Raw genomic sequence first — 14360 nt, forward strand, 5'->3', positions numbered from 1 at the left:
TCATTCCAGGCCAGCAGGAATGAGACTTAATGGACGGAGGGGAAGGAAGAAGCAGAAAGGGTGGAGGCAGTCTCTCCATCATCTCTGTCCCTGGGGTTGGCCCAGGACACTCCTATTGTGGGGCTTAACATCTTCTAATGGAACAATGTGAACATATTCAACTCATGTCAATTTAGGTATGGAGCACTTACTGCATCTCAAATGCTGGGCTAGTTGCTGAGAGGGGTGAGGGAAGGAATGTGCTCAGGCTGGAGAGAAGGTGGAAAGCACGCATAACAACCCCAGGCAGCTTCAGGGTGCCACACAGCAAATAAAATTGGCTGCCTCCTGCTCAGGGTGGGCATTCCTTGGAAGTTATGTTTGGAAGTGTGGTCTCAGGAAGGCATGCCTCAGTGCTACAGGGCATTGAGGCAGAAGAGGCACACACCAGAAGTTTCTGAAGTTGGATCGTTCGGTAAATTATCTTAAGTATCTCCGTCCCCAATCTTTCAGAGATGTCTTTAAGGAACTGTTCATGAAATGTGGAATTTGGCAAGTTAAACAAACAAGCAAGCAAGCAAGCAAACAAACAAACGGGACATGCTGATAAGTTGGATATTTTGGGGAAAGAGGATGATGTTGCCTTGAGTTTAGATCCCACAGGTACTAGAATGGAAACTTGATCTTTAGGCTGCAGTCTTGAGAACGCAGACCTTGTTCTCAAGAGGCTTGTGCACAGGAAGGAAGGTCCTCTGCTGTGCCTAAAACCTCTGGTTTAAATATTTGACACGCTTTCTCAATAAGATGGCCATTGTTGTTAGGACAAGTAACTGGGCCCCATGACATATAAAAATCAAGCACCACCCCTGCTTGTAAGACTATCAACATGAAGAGTTCATGGAACTCTGACTGCATCTGAAGCATGACGTCATGCACACATCATACGGAACTATAGGTGTTAAGCTCCTTGCTACTTGGCTCTGTTTGCTTGTTTTGAGAACATATCTATCAAGAGGATGCAGGCTCTTTGCCTTTGTATCTGCCAGAGTCAGTCCTGGACCCTAAGATGCCAGGGGGTGAAAAGAGGGGAAGGATGGAAAATACCACAGGTTCCAGAACAGATTCTGAAAAGTCATTTTAGTTGTTTATATTTTGAAGGGAAGCACAATTTTTGATTAACCGAAATACTGATTTATAATTTGGTTAAAAAATAAAACAGCTGGATTCTTTAGTCTAATTATTCCATTTTAAACAAACATAACAAACATACATATTTTATATGTGATTGCTGATTAACCATAAGGACCCAAGTTCAGATCCCAGCAACTACCTAATAGGTTGGGCATGGTGTCACATATGTGTCATACTGTACATCCCAAGGACCAGAGAGAGAGAGGGAGAGAGGGGGAAGAAAGGTTTGGGAGAGATGTGGTTACTGCCTCAGTACAAATCTCTTAAATTAGAAACCAGTCATTTGAGAGGATATTAGAAATGGTGAACTGATATTCTCTCCTAAGAAAGCAAGGCATTGGGAAGAAACAGCATAGGGAAATGTGCACATTGTATTTACAAGTGAAGGATGTTTAAATGCAAAGACTAGAGACAGCAAGGAAGAGAAGTTGGAGAGGCATTGAATTCAGATATGTGAGAGGCTCATCACAGCCAGAGGACCCTACACAGAAGTAGGAAGGGTTTAAGGGCTTGGCCAACATAGTGACATGGGCTCTGTGGGGCTTCTGTATGACTCTCCGGCAGCTTCTTCCACGAAGAAGCTGCTGGTGACCACACTACACCCAAGACTGCTCCGAACTCCAGCAAGGCCCTTCTTGCCTCTTACAGGAGGAGCAGGTCTTTCCTCCAAGGCTTGTGCAGTCATGTGCTTTCTGCCTCATCTCGGGGCCCAGTTTGACCTCTCCAGCTTCTCCGTGTGTTGGCAGCACACTGGCTAGGCTGCAAGTTCTTAAACTGGAAGCGGGTATGACGACACAGGGCAGCCGCTGCCCTCCGCCGGGAGTCACTGTTCAGTGTGATACAGGCCCAGGATGAGCTGCCCCGGTAGTCTGTGCTGGGGTGCTTTCTGGAGCCTCAGGCTAATGGGCCTGGTCACTTCCAGCTTTGCATTCACCAGAATGTGACTTTCCCTGCTTCTGCTGTCCCCACTCCTGAGGTTTATCTGCTCAATCTTCTAAGCGATTTCAGTGTTTTAAAGCTTTCTGAACTCCACGAATCACCCAAGACAGCTTCAGGTGCTAAGGCAGAAGCTGTGATTTACTGGAGGGGAGCAAAGGCAGGCCAGGGCTTTGTGCTCGGGACTTCCTTACCAAGCTTGACTTCCGCCATGGACCTCCCCTCAAAATAAACTTTAAATAGTCATTTGACAATTCTCTAGATGTAAAATGGGGACAACAATAATTTTATAAAAGGATTATAGATTTGTGGGGAGACTTTACTTTGAATTCCCCTTTGTCTTCTGCCTCCAAACTTAGAATTCACCATATACCATTATGAGATGGTTGCTAAGCACTTCATATGCAAATTGACTTGGCCTTCAGAGTAACCTCATTGTGCTATAATGATTATCACATGGTATAATTACAATCAACATTTCACAGGGAGCAAAGGGGCTTGCTCAGAAAGAGTCATATGCTGTCTTGGCTACTGCCACAAAATACCCACAGACTGGTAGGCTAGGAAGAACAGAGGTTTAGTCTCACAGTTCTGGGCTGTTGATTTGGTGTAGGCTGAGGGCTTGCTTATTAGTGTGGAGACAACTCGGTGTTGTGTTGTCTCATTGTGTCCTCACATGGGGGAGGGGCATGAGAGCTCCCTTGGGCAGCTCACGGAAGGCACCAATTCTGTGCACCAGGGCTTGACCCTCCTGAGTTGATTATCCCCCTCTATTACCACCATCTTGGAGGTGAAGGTGTCAACACATGGATTCTGGGGTATCAGGGAGGGGACCACAGATGCTATCTACAGTAGAGAGGGTAAGTCATACCAGACGTGGTGATGAGGGATTGGATGTTTTTTCCCTGTGATTCCCCTTGCTCACCGGACGTGGTGATGAGGGTGTAAGGTGTACGGTTTTTCCCCCTGCCGCCGCTGGTCTTGTCCCGCCGCCACGCCGCCAGCCCCAAATAATACACAGAGACTCTGTATTTGATACAATACTGTTGGCCCGGTTACTTGTTTCTTATCGGCTAGCTCTGCCTTTAATTATTAACCCATTTCTGCTGATCTGTGTATTTCTCTTACCAGGGAGCCGGCGGCATACTGCTTTCTTCAGACTCTCCATCTTGACTCCTCCTAACTACTTCCTATTTCCTCCTTGTCTCCTAGTCCCTCCTATCTTCCTTTCCTATTGGCCAACAGTGCTTTATTATTAACCAGTATGAGAAACATATACAGAATGACATCTCCCATCATCTCCTCTTTTCTGTCTAAATAAAAAGAAGCGTTTTAACCTTAACATAGCAAAATATGTAACACAACAGTTATCAAGTAAGAATCACAGCTAACAATATTTAGTCCATTAACATTTAGCAAGACTAAAAGAAACTATTCTATCATCTATCCTATATTTGTGAATCTAAAGTCCTATATGTAACTTATCTTTAAACCTAACTAAGGAAAACTATAACCATAACTATTTGTCTTCAACTCCATCAAAGACCACAGAAGGATAGTATATAAACTCTAGAAATGACAGAGACAACTCACTGCCTGGTCACCCGAAGTTCTTTTGTAATCTTCCATCTTCAGCCCATAGGCCATAGTGTGTCTGGCAGACTCTTCAGCAAAGCAGGAAACTTTAAACTGTCTTCTTGGCAGTTTGTCAGTCACTTTTCTCTGTGTCCTGCAGACTGTCTGGCAGACTCTTCCATGAAGCAGAACTCTGTAGCAATGTCCATCTTGAATCAGCAATCACTTTTCTGTGGGTCCTGCATGTCCAGTTTATATAGCATAAAGTCAAATAGTTCAGACAAGAGCAGTATCTTGTCCAAATGGCTAGTCTTGCCATATTGGAAGCAAACTCCAAAACGAGTTTCTTCAATGTCCATCTTCTTTTCTGGTGCAGGTGGTATTGCCAAGAGCAATTATGTCTCACTGTCACGAAAACCCTAAAGCATTTTAAATGCCATATTCTGTAGGTCTTTGAAATGTTTGAAGAATGCCTATTCATCTCAGATACATTTCTGTATATCTAGAAAACTTAACTAACTTAACTATAATATCTGACTATCATAGATACTATCTATAATCTGTATTGAATTATACATTGCATTTCTAAACAATACTTAAACAAGAGGAGAAATATACATATCACAAAATTGACCTTAAATTGTAGCAATAAATGAAAATCCATTCCAAAACAAAGTAATCATATCTATGCCATAATCCCCTTTTTACCTTTAAAAAGATTGGTTGTAGTCATTAAGCATTTATAACCAATCCCATAATAATGAAAACAAACATTTATAAACAATATTTGGGATTTGGGCGTCGTTCTTTCCAAACTACTTCCTGCTGATAAGGGGCGCTGTCATGGGGATCTTAAGAAGACGCAGAACTCCTGGCTGTAGTCTGCAAGGCTGCCTTGAATGTTGAATGTTGGATCACCAGCAACTCTGTTTCAGGGGGCCTGGCTTGATCAAACCACATTAGTCTGGAAGGAATCCACAGCTTTTCATTTTCTGTGGAAACAAAAATAGAAATCCTTTTCCCCAGTAACTTGTCCTTGAACTTAAAAGTTGGAGTCAAAGCATTTTAAAAATATATAAATTGAATTAATCCAGCAGCATTTCCTTCAACAGTTGTTGTTTCCTCAGCAGTCAAATGATATAAAGACAATATAATGCCATACAGTAACCAGATTCTCTCTGAGCTTTTCATCTTTATGTGGCTTTATTATTACTCTGTTTCTTTTACTTTTTATTTTTTGAGACAGAGTTTCTCTATGTAACTCTTATCTGTCCTGGAATTCACTCTGCATACCAGGTTTACTTTGAAATCACAGAGATCTGCTTGCCTCTGTCTCCCAAGTGCTGGGATTAAAGGTGTGTGCCACCACACCCAGTTCCTCTTTGTCTCTTAAAAACCATTTTATTTTTTTTTCTCCCAAGCCTACATATATTTTAAAACACTGTAAACCTTTAAAGGTTTTTCTTAATATGAATCTGTCTTTACTGTAAATCTTTATCTTTTTCTGGCCATGAGTCTTTATCTGTTAAACAACAACATTGTTAAAATGAAAGTCTTTGTTGTTTTTGCTGCAGTTATCAAAGATGGCGGCGGGTACCTTTACCGCCAACAATGAAAGCTATGGTCAGTGCTGCCGTCCAGCAGGCATGCTGCCAACTTGGAGATGTGGTCAATGCCATTGCCAGCTCTCCTACACAATAAATTGATAGCAGTGCTTTTTAAAAGCCATGCAGCTTTTTGCAGCTTATGCTGAGTCAGGAATCTTCCCTTAAAGGAGCCACGCGAATATCTGCTTGTCTCTTGCAAAGCAGAGTTCAACCGAGAAAAATGCTGTTACCAAGAAACCTTGCTTATCTCTGTTCTTTTGTTTCTAAAACCCTTTTTTAACCTTTTGTTAAATTTTAAGTGGAAGTTCTTACTAGCCACATGGGCGCCATCTGTAAGGAGTATGGTTTTCCCCCCTGCCGCCGCTGGTCTTGTCCCGCCGCCACGCCGCTAGCCCCAAATAATACACAGAGACTCTGTATTTGATACAATACTGTTGGCCCGGTTACTTGTTTCTTATCGGCTAGCTCTGCCTTTAATTATTAACCCATTTCTGCTGATCTATGTATTTCTCTTACCAGGGAGCCGGCGGCATACTGCTTTCTTCAGATTCTCCATCTTGACTCCTCCTAACTACTTCCTATTTCCTCCTTGTCTCCTAGTCCCTCCTATCTTCCTTTCCTATTGGCCAACAGTGCTTTATTATTAACCAGTATGAGAAACATATACAGAATGACATCTCCCATCATGAGGGATTGGATGTTTTTTCCCTGTGATTCCCCTTGCTCACCGGACGTGGTGATGAGGGATGGGACGTTTTTTCCCTGTGATTCCCCTTGCTCACCGGACGTGGTGATGAGGGATGGGACGTTTTATCCATTCCCCTTGCTCACCGACCTTCCTTTCACCTGCAGTATTTGCTTCCCTTCCAGAACCAGCTGCTGCCTCTCTGCCTCTAAGGTGCCTCTTCAGCTGCTCCCTCCCTCAGGAAGAGCTACTCATGGTTACCTGGACAGTGTGTCAGTGATGCCCTTGGCCAAGGCAGGAGAGGAATGGAAATTCTGCCTTAGTTTCCTGGCAACTGGCCAGGCCTGCTAAGGAGGAAGGGCCATTTGGTTGCAATTCTAATACCTAGAGGATTTTCCCACAAGGCACCTGCAGATTATCTGGGCCCTGAGAAAAACCATCCTTCCTCCAGGAACCACTGTAATGAACCTTCTGCCTTTCTTTACCAGGTGGTGACCTTCTAAGGTCCTCATTGCTAATGTCTACACTCATCTAGCAGGGTATTGGCACAGGTCTGTGTTAGGTCTTTGAAGCAAATGTATAAAGGGGGGATGAAGGAAGAGAGGACCACCTGTGTATCTCTGTGAGGTTAAAATGATTTCATTCTTTTCTAGAATTCTCTTTTAAAAATTATTTATTCATTTTTATGTGCGTTGATGTCAGTGTGAGGGTACCAGATTCCCTGGAACTGGAGTTAACAGCAGTTGTGAGCTGCCATGTGGGTGCTGAGAATTGAACCTGGGTCCTCTTGAAGAGCAGCCAGTGCTCTTAACTGCTGAGCCATCTTCCCAGCACCGCCTTGATTACATTCTTTCATTTATTCACAACTAATATTTATTGAGCATGTACTACACTGAGCTGGTTTCTTGAAACACCTTCTAGATCTCTGGGGTTCCATGCTTCTAGGCTCCTAATGAGTCAGCGTGCTCAACATGGGGGAGGGTTGGTATATGTCAGAGGAAGGAAGTGATAAGCAGCCCCTTCCCCAGGGTGGGAAACAAGATGTTAGAATGACTTAGTTACACGATGCTCGCCACTTCTGCAGTACTTGCTGTACCCCATTGGACAGAGCCCAGATTGGCCTAGCAAGAAAAGCCCTCCATCACACAGCATCTGTCCCCTTCTTCTCCAGAGCAGATGGAAACACTAAATGCACCCTGTTCTGTCCCCAGTGGGAGTCACTCACGTGCCTCATTTGTGAAGAGCACAGTGAATTGGCTTGTCTGTATTTTTCCTAAGTGGCTTGGTGCTTGGATCTCCCTAGTGACTTGGGAGAAATAATGCAATTTCCTTAGCTCTATGGAATAGGAATAATGAGGCCTCCAGCTATTAAGGCCACTGCAAAAATATGTTTAAACCTCAAATGTGTGACACATTTTCTGATATTGTTTTCTTGGAATATTGGGGGGGGCACCATATTGCACATTCCCAGTTTAAAGAGGGAGCCGCAGTTCCCGCTTCAGGGATTAACTTAACTATGGCATAAGTGTAAGTGTCAAATTAATGTATGCCTTGTATAATGCTTAGCAGTGTTAAGAGGAGTCACAGTTTTGTTTTTTTCTTTTCCAGGAAGGAGAAATTTCCTAATGTGGTGAGATGAGTCTTACTCTATGGTTCATATCATTAGTGTTTTCTAATGTCAAAAGCCATTTTGCATACATAGGAGGCTCTTCATTATTTACATGTCAAATGAGACACTACGTATTGCACACAGCATGGCAACACTTGTAACAAAATATACATGAAACTCTCATCTTGGGGCTTGGCAGACTAAGGCACACTGTAGCTGTTGGAGTATTTGACTGTGGTGAACAAGGGCTCCTCCCATGACTGGGAGCTCACCGGAGCAGCCTGCTCCTCAGTCCCCCCCCCCCGCCCGCCCCCAGACCTTGGACTCACTCAGCAAGCTTAAACATCGATGGCTCACACAGAGATGGGAGAACAGAGAGACCAACCAGGGATAAAGATTAGCAAAGCAGAAGTCATTACTATGACTGGGCCACAGGGAGACTGAAGGAGACAGCTTTCTCCCCAGGAGATGGTCATTCACCATGGGGCCATGGCTAGCCATCTAGGGAGGATTTGGAGCTACAGAGGACACATATGTCCCCAGAAATGCTGTCATCTGAGCCAATGGCGAAAAACACTTTATGTTTTGCTCATTTTCTTTCCTCCTACCTATGCCCAGTACAACTAGAAGTTGAGTCAACACAAGAGTCTGAGTTTTAGGAGTGCCCTCCACCCTCCCCAACACACACACACACACACACACACACACACAGAGAGAGAGAGAGAGAGAGAGAGAGAGACAGACACATACGGAGAGGAGTGAGGACAAGTGAAGAAGTGAGCCTATAGCAAACATACAAACAGACCCCGGGCCTGGGCCACTCCCCTCTCCACGGCGGAAGTAACAAATGGAGTCCTTTTGGGGTAGGAAGTCTTCATTTAGGTGGTAATTTGTTTCCAGTCCATCACTTCCCCATGTCTCCAAGTCCACAGATTTTTCTGCTCACTTTGTCTACAGATGACAGGGGATGACAGACAGCAAACACACTTTGGCTGTTACCCCTGCTGCCCTTGTGATCACTGCTTCCAGGTACCAGCAGGTTGAAATCCAGAGAGAAGTCTGCTGGCAGTGTGGTCTACATGTCCTCTGCCTGTAGCTGGGAGGAAGGGATTTGCCTGGGGTGCTTTGGGGCCAAGACTGGCTTCCAGTGCTATTGGAAAGGGCCCTCTTCCTGTCACCTATACTCACACTTAAAATTCTGGTTTCAAATTCAGCTTTGACCCAGAGAAAACGGAGCATGGAGAATATGGGATAGTTAATGTCCATGGACAACCAGGGTGGATTTAGAACTACCTAGATCGAAGCACATCTCTGGGTGTCTGGATGGGTTCACAGGAGGAAGGACCCATCCTGGGTGTGGGTTGCACATCTCATGGGCTGTGATTTGGACACTGTAGAAGGAGAAATCCAGAGGAATTTTCCTTATTCCTTTTTTCTCTCTGTCCTGACTTGCCACACTGAGCTGTGTTGTTTTGCCCTGCCCTCTACACCATGAGGGACTGGGAGCTTTGAGACCATCAGTGGTTTTCCTACTGAAAGCTTACGCTGGATACTTTGTTATAGCTGTGAGAAGTGACTTAGATTTGGGGTACAGCTCCATGCTATTATTCTTCTTGAGGTCTTCCTTTCCACATTACTGCAAGCTTGCTTTCTATTACTAAAGGCAGCCTAGAGTCATCCACATACCCCATTGCCTTAAATTTGGGGTAAGTTTCCACGTATGGGGGAAAATTTAACAACGAAAACAGTTGGTCTTTCTAACTTCAGCATGTCTTGTTTGAATATGTGATTCACTAAAGTGTTTATGATGGCATGGGAAATGTTTGTGTTACAGTATAGATGGGGAAAAGCTGCATGGAAATTATGTCAAGCAGAGGAAGAAGTAAATGAGCAAATGGCAGCACATCAAAGTGTCTACAGGGACATGTACCCACCCACAGGTTGTCTTTTGGGAGATGTCACCATGATTAGTTTACATGCAAAGAAAAGATGATTTCCCTAGAAATCCCTTGAGTTCAGGAACTGGTCTTAATTATCCTTGTGGCTATTTTCCCTCCCCTTTCCCAGAGAACGGAAGGTTCTCAGTAGACAGAAGTCCGCGGAAGGGTCTCTGTGTGTCTCCCAGAGCTTCGGTCCAGCTCTGTTTCTTCTTACCCAGCACTTAGAATGAGGGTCACATAAGTGGACGTGAAGGGCTCAGCTATTCAGACTGAAGACTTAGAATCTCAGGAGCAGACACAAGGTTCTGATAACAGGGCAAATGACCTCACAGTGAGGACCGGAAGAAACCAGAAGGGACTGTTGAGCAGTTCGGAACCGAGGTGGTGAATGTTTCCCACAGTGTGCGTTTGGCTGAGGTTCTAGTTGCATGGTTCTTTTCTGGAATGCTGTTGCTTCGGCTTGAGTAGGTCCCTCAAAAATTCATTTGCTGCAAAGTTCATTTCCCTAATTTGCATGTTGCTGGGAGTTCAAGGTAGGGCTGTTGGGATTATGATTAGAGGGTTTGTGAGAGTTTGTGCCCTTCACCGAACATGCGCCTCCTAATCTTTCTAAGTCATGCCCTGGGCATGACATAACCCCTCCAAGGAAAGTTGTTTAGGTTACTTGAAACTGCTTTGGAGTCAGTGGTGGAGTAGGTAGTCTGCTTGCCTAGCACTCAAGTTTACTCACCAGTGCCACCGAAGACAAAATAAAATAAAAGCCCCTCTTTCAGTCTCTCTCTGTCTCTTTAAAGGGAACAACTGATTGCAGCTGGCCAAATTGTCACAGCAAAAAGGGTTACATGTCATAAGGTGTAAAGGCTTCTGTGTTGATGAGTTGTTTCTGTTTTTGACACAGACCTGACACAAGCTAGAGTCATCATGGGAGAGGGAATCTTAATTGAAGGGTGGCCTCCATCAGATTGCCTGTAGGGAAGCCTGTGGGGAATTTCCTTGGTTATTGACTGATACTGGAGGTCCAGCCACTATGGTTGGTGCCACCCCTGGGTAGGTGATCCTGGGGTGGGGTTTAACAATGCAGACTGAGCAAGCTTTGGGAAACAAGCCAGCAAGCACTGCCCCCTTCTCCCAGAGGCCTCTGCTTCATTTCCTGCCTCCTGTTTTCTGCCTTAAGTTCCTGACAGGTTTTCCTGTAAGTGTAAAGCAAACAAATCTTTTTCTCCCCAGGTTGTGTTTGGTCCTGGTGTTTATCACAGCAACAGAAAGCATACTAGGATAGGTACTTGTTAGTAAAGATTTTGCCTGTACAGTGCTCAGAGTTGCTGGGTTGCCCTAAAAGGGCAGAGGCTACTTGACTGGTGACAGGCTTTCCCAACCAATGAGTCCAGCTTAGCTGCATAACATTTGGGTGTGTTATTTATTTGTCCCCATGATCAAGGACTTTCTGGGAGTAATAGCTCAGTGCACCATGGAAACTGAAGATCAGAGAGCAGCCAAGGAAAGAGCAAATTCAAAATTCCAAGTTCAGTTTCTAGTGACTACATACCCTAGCTGCATCATTGTAAACCAGCATGAAAGCTTGGCATGGTGGCCCATGCCTTAAATCCCAGCACTTGGAAGGCAGAAGTAGACAGATTTGAGTTTGAGGCTGGTCTGGTTTACAGAGTGAGTACCAGGACAGCCAGGGCTATGCAAAGGGAAGCCAGCATGAGTCAGGAGTTTTCACCTTGCCCTGGTTTACCAGTTCACAGAGAAGGCAAAAAGAGGCATTTCCTTCTTATCTTTCTTATGTACACATCCAACATGCATTACTCCACTTGCAGGAGGCAGCTCTGGGGAGTGAGAGCTGGAATTTTTCTTTTTCACTTTATTCTACTCAAATGGTCATCAGTTATTTTACAGGACTTTTATTACAGGAATAAAACCTCTAGCCTAGTGATTGTTGCAGAGTTAAGTATTTCTTAAATATCTTTGCGCTTTCTCTCCACTTACTGGTAAATGTACACACTGTGGATTTCCAAATGGGATATTCAACTATTAAGAGTCCCTAGGTCCGGTGAGGGCCTTGTTCCAGATGGGGCATCCTTGGCTCCAGTCCCTTTCCTGAGGCTGCATGAAGAAGGAACATGGTGCTGGGAAGCTCCTGCATTATGCTAGCCAGAGCCATTACCAGAGAGATTTGAGACATATTTATTAAGTTTCCAAGAACCTCCCCTTTCTCCATCACCACAACACGAGAAGTCTGGAACTTCCAAAGAGATGTCTTCATTCTCCCGACTGTCAAGATTTAGAGTGGTTGAAGGGGCAACAGGTGGGGTGAGTAAGACTCCTTTGGTTCATCTCTTGGCAGTAGTGGCTGGGAACAGATGGGACTGGATGCTAATGAGTGGTTTTAAGGGTTGGAGGAGAGCCTGGGTTAGGTGAGGTTAGAGCCAGAGCTGAGACAGAGGACGTGGGGTAGGATGGAAGCTTGGCAGCTTGTGTGAAAGCCCTTTAGTTGCTGTCCTGAGCTCTGAGCCTGCATTTACACAGCATTCACATGAGCTGGTCCAGAGGTGGGGGGTCTTTGGTGTCCATGTCCTAGTCTAGCTCCTGTAAGGAGGCTACAGAAGCAAAATAAACACAGTTATTTTGGTTTATTTTCTAAGTGCTTGCTAATTTCTACCCAATGCTCCCAAACTCTTTGATGTTTTATTTTCACCCTCTCTCAGGCTTAAAATACTATTTTGTTTTGGTTTTACTGAACAAAATGAATAATCCCATTTGGTGCAGAGCTACTCTCAAACATGGACCTATTCTGGAGTTAAACCTTTTTGACACCTGTGGGGTCCCCACCTAGCCCCTTCTGTCCAAGGGGCTTAAGAGTCTGTAGAGGTAGTATGGTACTCTCTCTCTCTCTCTCTCTCTCTCTCTCTCTCTCTCTCTCTCTCTCTTTAAAGAAATCACCATCCTGTGCTTAATAGTAGATACACTGTCTTATGATCTACCAGGGAGCTTGAGTTCCAATTTCTTTACATTAGAGCCAATACTTGGTATTTTTTAAAAGTAATAGTCAGTGGGTACAAAGTAGTATCTTATTGTAATTTTGGTTTGCAGTTCTTTAAAGAATAGTGAAAGCAAAGTAATTATGGTATCTTTTTTTCCCCCTTTTATTGAAAATAGATTTTTTTTTTCCTCACATAACATATCCTGATTAGGCTCCAATCCCATTACTCTTCCTGGCTCCTCCCCACCTCCACTCCTATCTGGATTGGCACCCTTTCTTTCTCTCATTAAAAAAAAAAAACAGAGTTGTAAGAGATAATAACAAAATATATAGTAAGTATGATACAATAAGGCAAAACCAAACACATTGGAATAAGATAAAACATATTGAAGGAAAGGAGCCTAAGAAAAAACAAGAAACAGATTTACATGGGAAGAATTATTCATTTGCTCACGTAATCCTATAAGATCACTAAGCTGGAAGGCTGATATGTATGCGAAGGACCTGCAGGGTGAAAAGAGAAAAATATATAAATAAAATAAAAGAAAAATAAGATAAAATTAAGGGAAAAAAATCCCTGGCATGACATTATGAGGCAAGAACCTCCACTGATGCCACTGAGTTGACCATACTCCTGGGCATGCAGTTTACCCTTCCGAGTAGCTTGTTTCCCCAGGGAGACTCTCTCAGAGGAAACTAAATTTTCATCTGCAAGTGATTATCAGCTAGGGATTGCTTCTGAGTTAGGGATGGTGGCTGTGTCCTCTTTTCAGCTCTAGGAACCCATCTGGTGCAAACCTGTGCAGGCCCTGTGCCTACTGCCTTAGTCTCTGTGAGTTCATATATGCATCTATCCTGTTGATTAAGAGGGATTTGTATTACAGACCATAGTCTATAGACCATCTTAAAACACACACACACACACACACACACACACACACACACACACACACACACACATACACACATTCATTCTATGAGTACTGTTTCTCTGGAGAACCCTGACAAATACATATGTATATAGTTTAGGAAGATTTTACTGCATTGGGTCTCCATACTATCACTGAAATGGCCTTTAATTTCAGCTGTCTCTCCTCATATTCCCTCCTTCCTCACCTGAAGGGGACCCTGCAGGTGGTTATGGCAGGCAGAATAGTGAAGAGGTGAGAATAAAAACATGGTTCAGAATCACTGTCAACCTGGATCAAGACTTCAGAGTCTCCAGTCTGTTTCTAGGTGGTTTGTTGGCCCCATATTTAATCCCAGTATAATTAAGAAAAAAATTCAAGGTGCAATCGGTGTATAAGAGAGCATAATTACATCAAAACTCAACTCAGAGCACATGCCATTTCTTACAAGAAGACCCGGTTCTGGAGATAGGCTACCTATATTAATTTAAGAGCCTAGGGAAGGCTCTGGCCTGGTCTTAGTCATACAGATAGCTTAGAGGTCATTTAGGCCACCTGTGGTCCTGGTTGTGGGAGCTTGGGGAGTCCTTGGCTGTTAGGGTCATTTAGAGTACAAGGCACTCCCAGACTTGGTTGTAGGAACTTGATATGGCCTGGCCCAACAGATAAAATGCAGATCACCAGGCTACTAATCACCTCTCATTCCCAACTTTCTGGATGAAAGAACAAGTTTTACATCTTTCCCTGCTTAATATTCCTGGTCTCCCCAGTGATCTGTGGGCACAAGATCACTTCTTGCTGTGCTCCCAACAGTCCCCCTCTTCACTTTGTCTTTTCACTTGATCCTTTTGCTTTAGGCCCATATCCATCCATATCTGTCTATTATATTTCCCTTTTTAAGGGAGATCTACTCCCCCTTAGTCCCCAATTCTATACATAAGTTC

The sequence above is a fragment of the Phodopus roborovskii genome, unplaced genomic scaffold (assembly GCF_943737965.1).
Source record: "Phodopus roborovskii unplaced genomic scaffold, PHOROB, whole genome shotgun sequence".
NCBI lineage: Eukaryota > Metazoa > Chordata > Mammalia > Rodentia > Cricetidae > Phodopus > Phodopus roborovskii.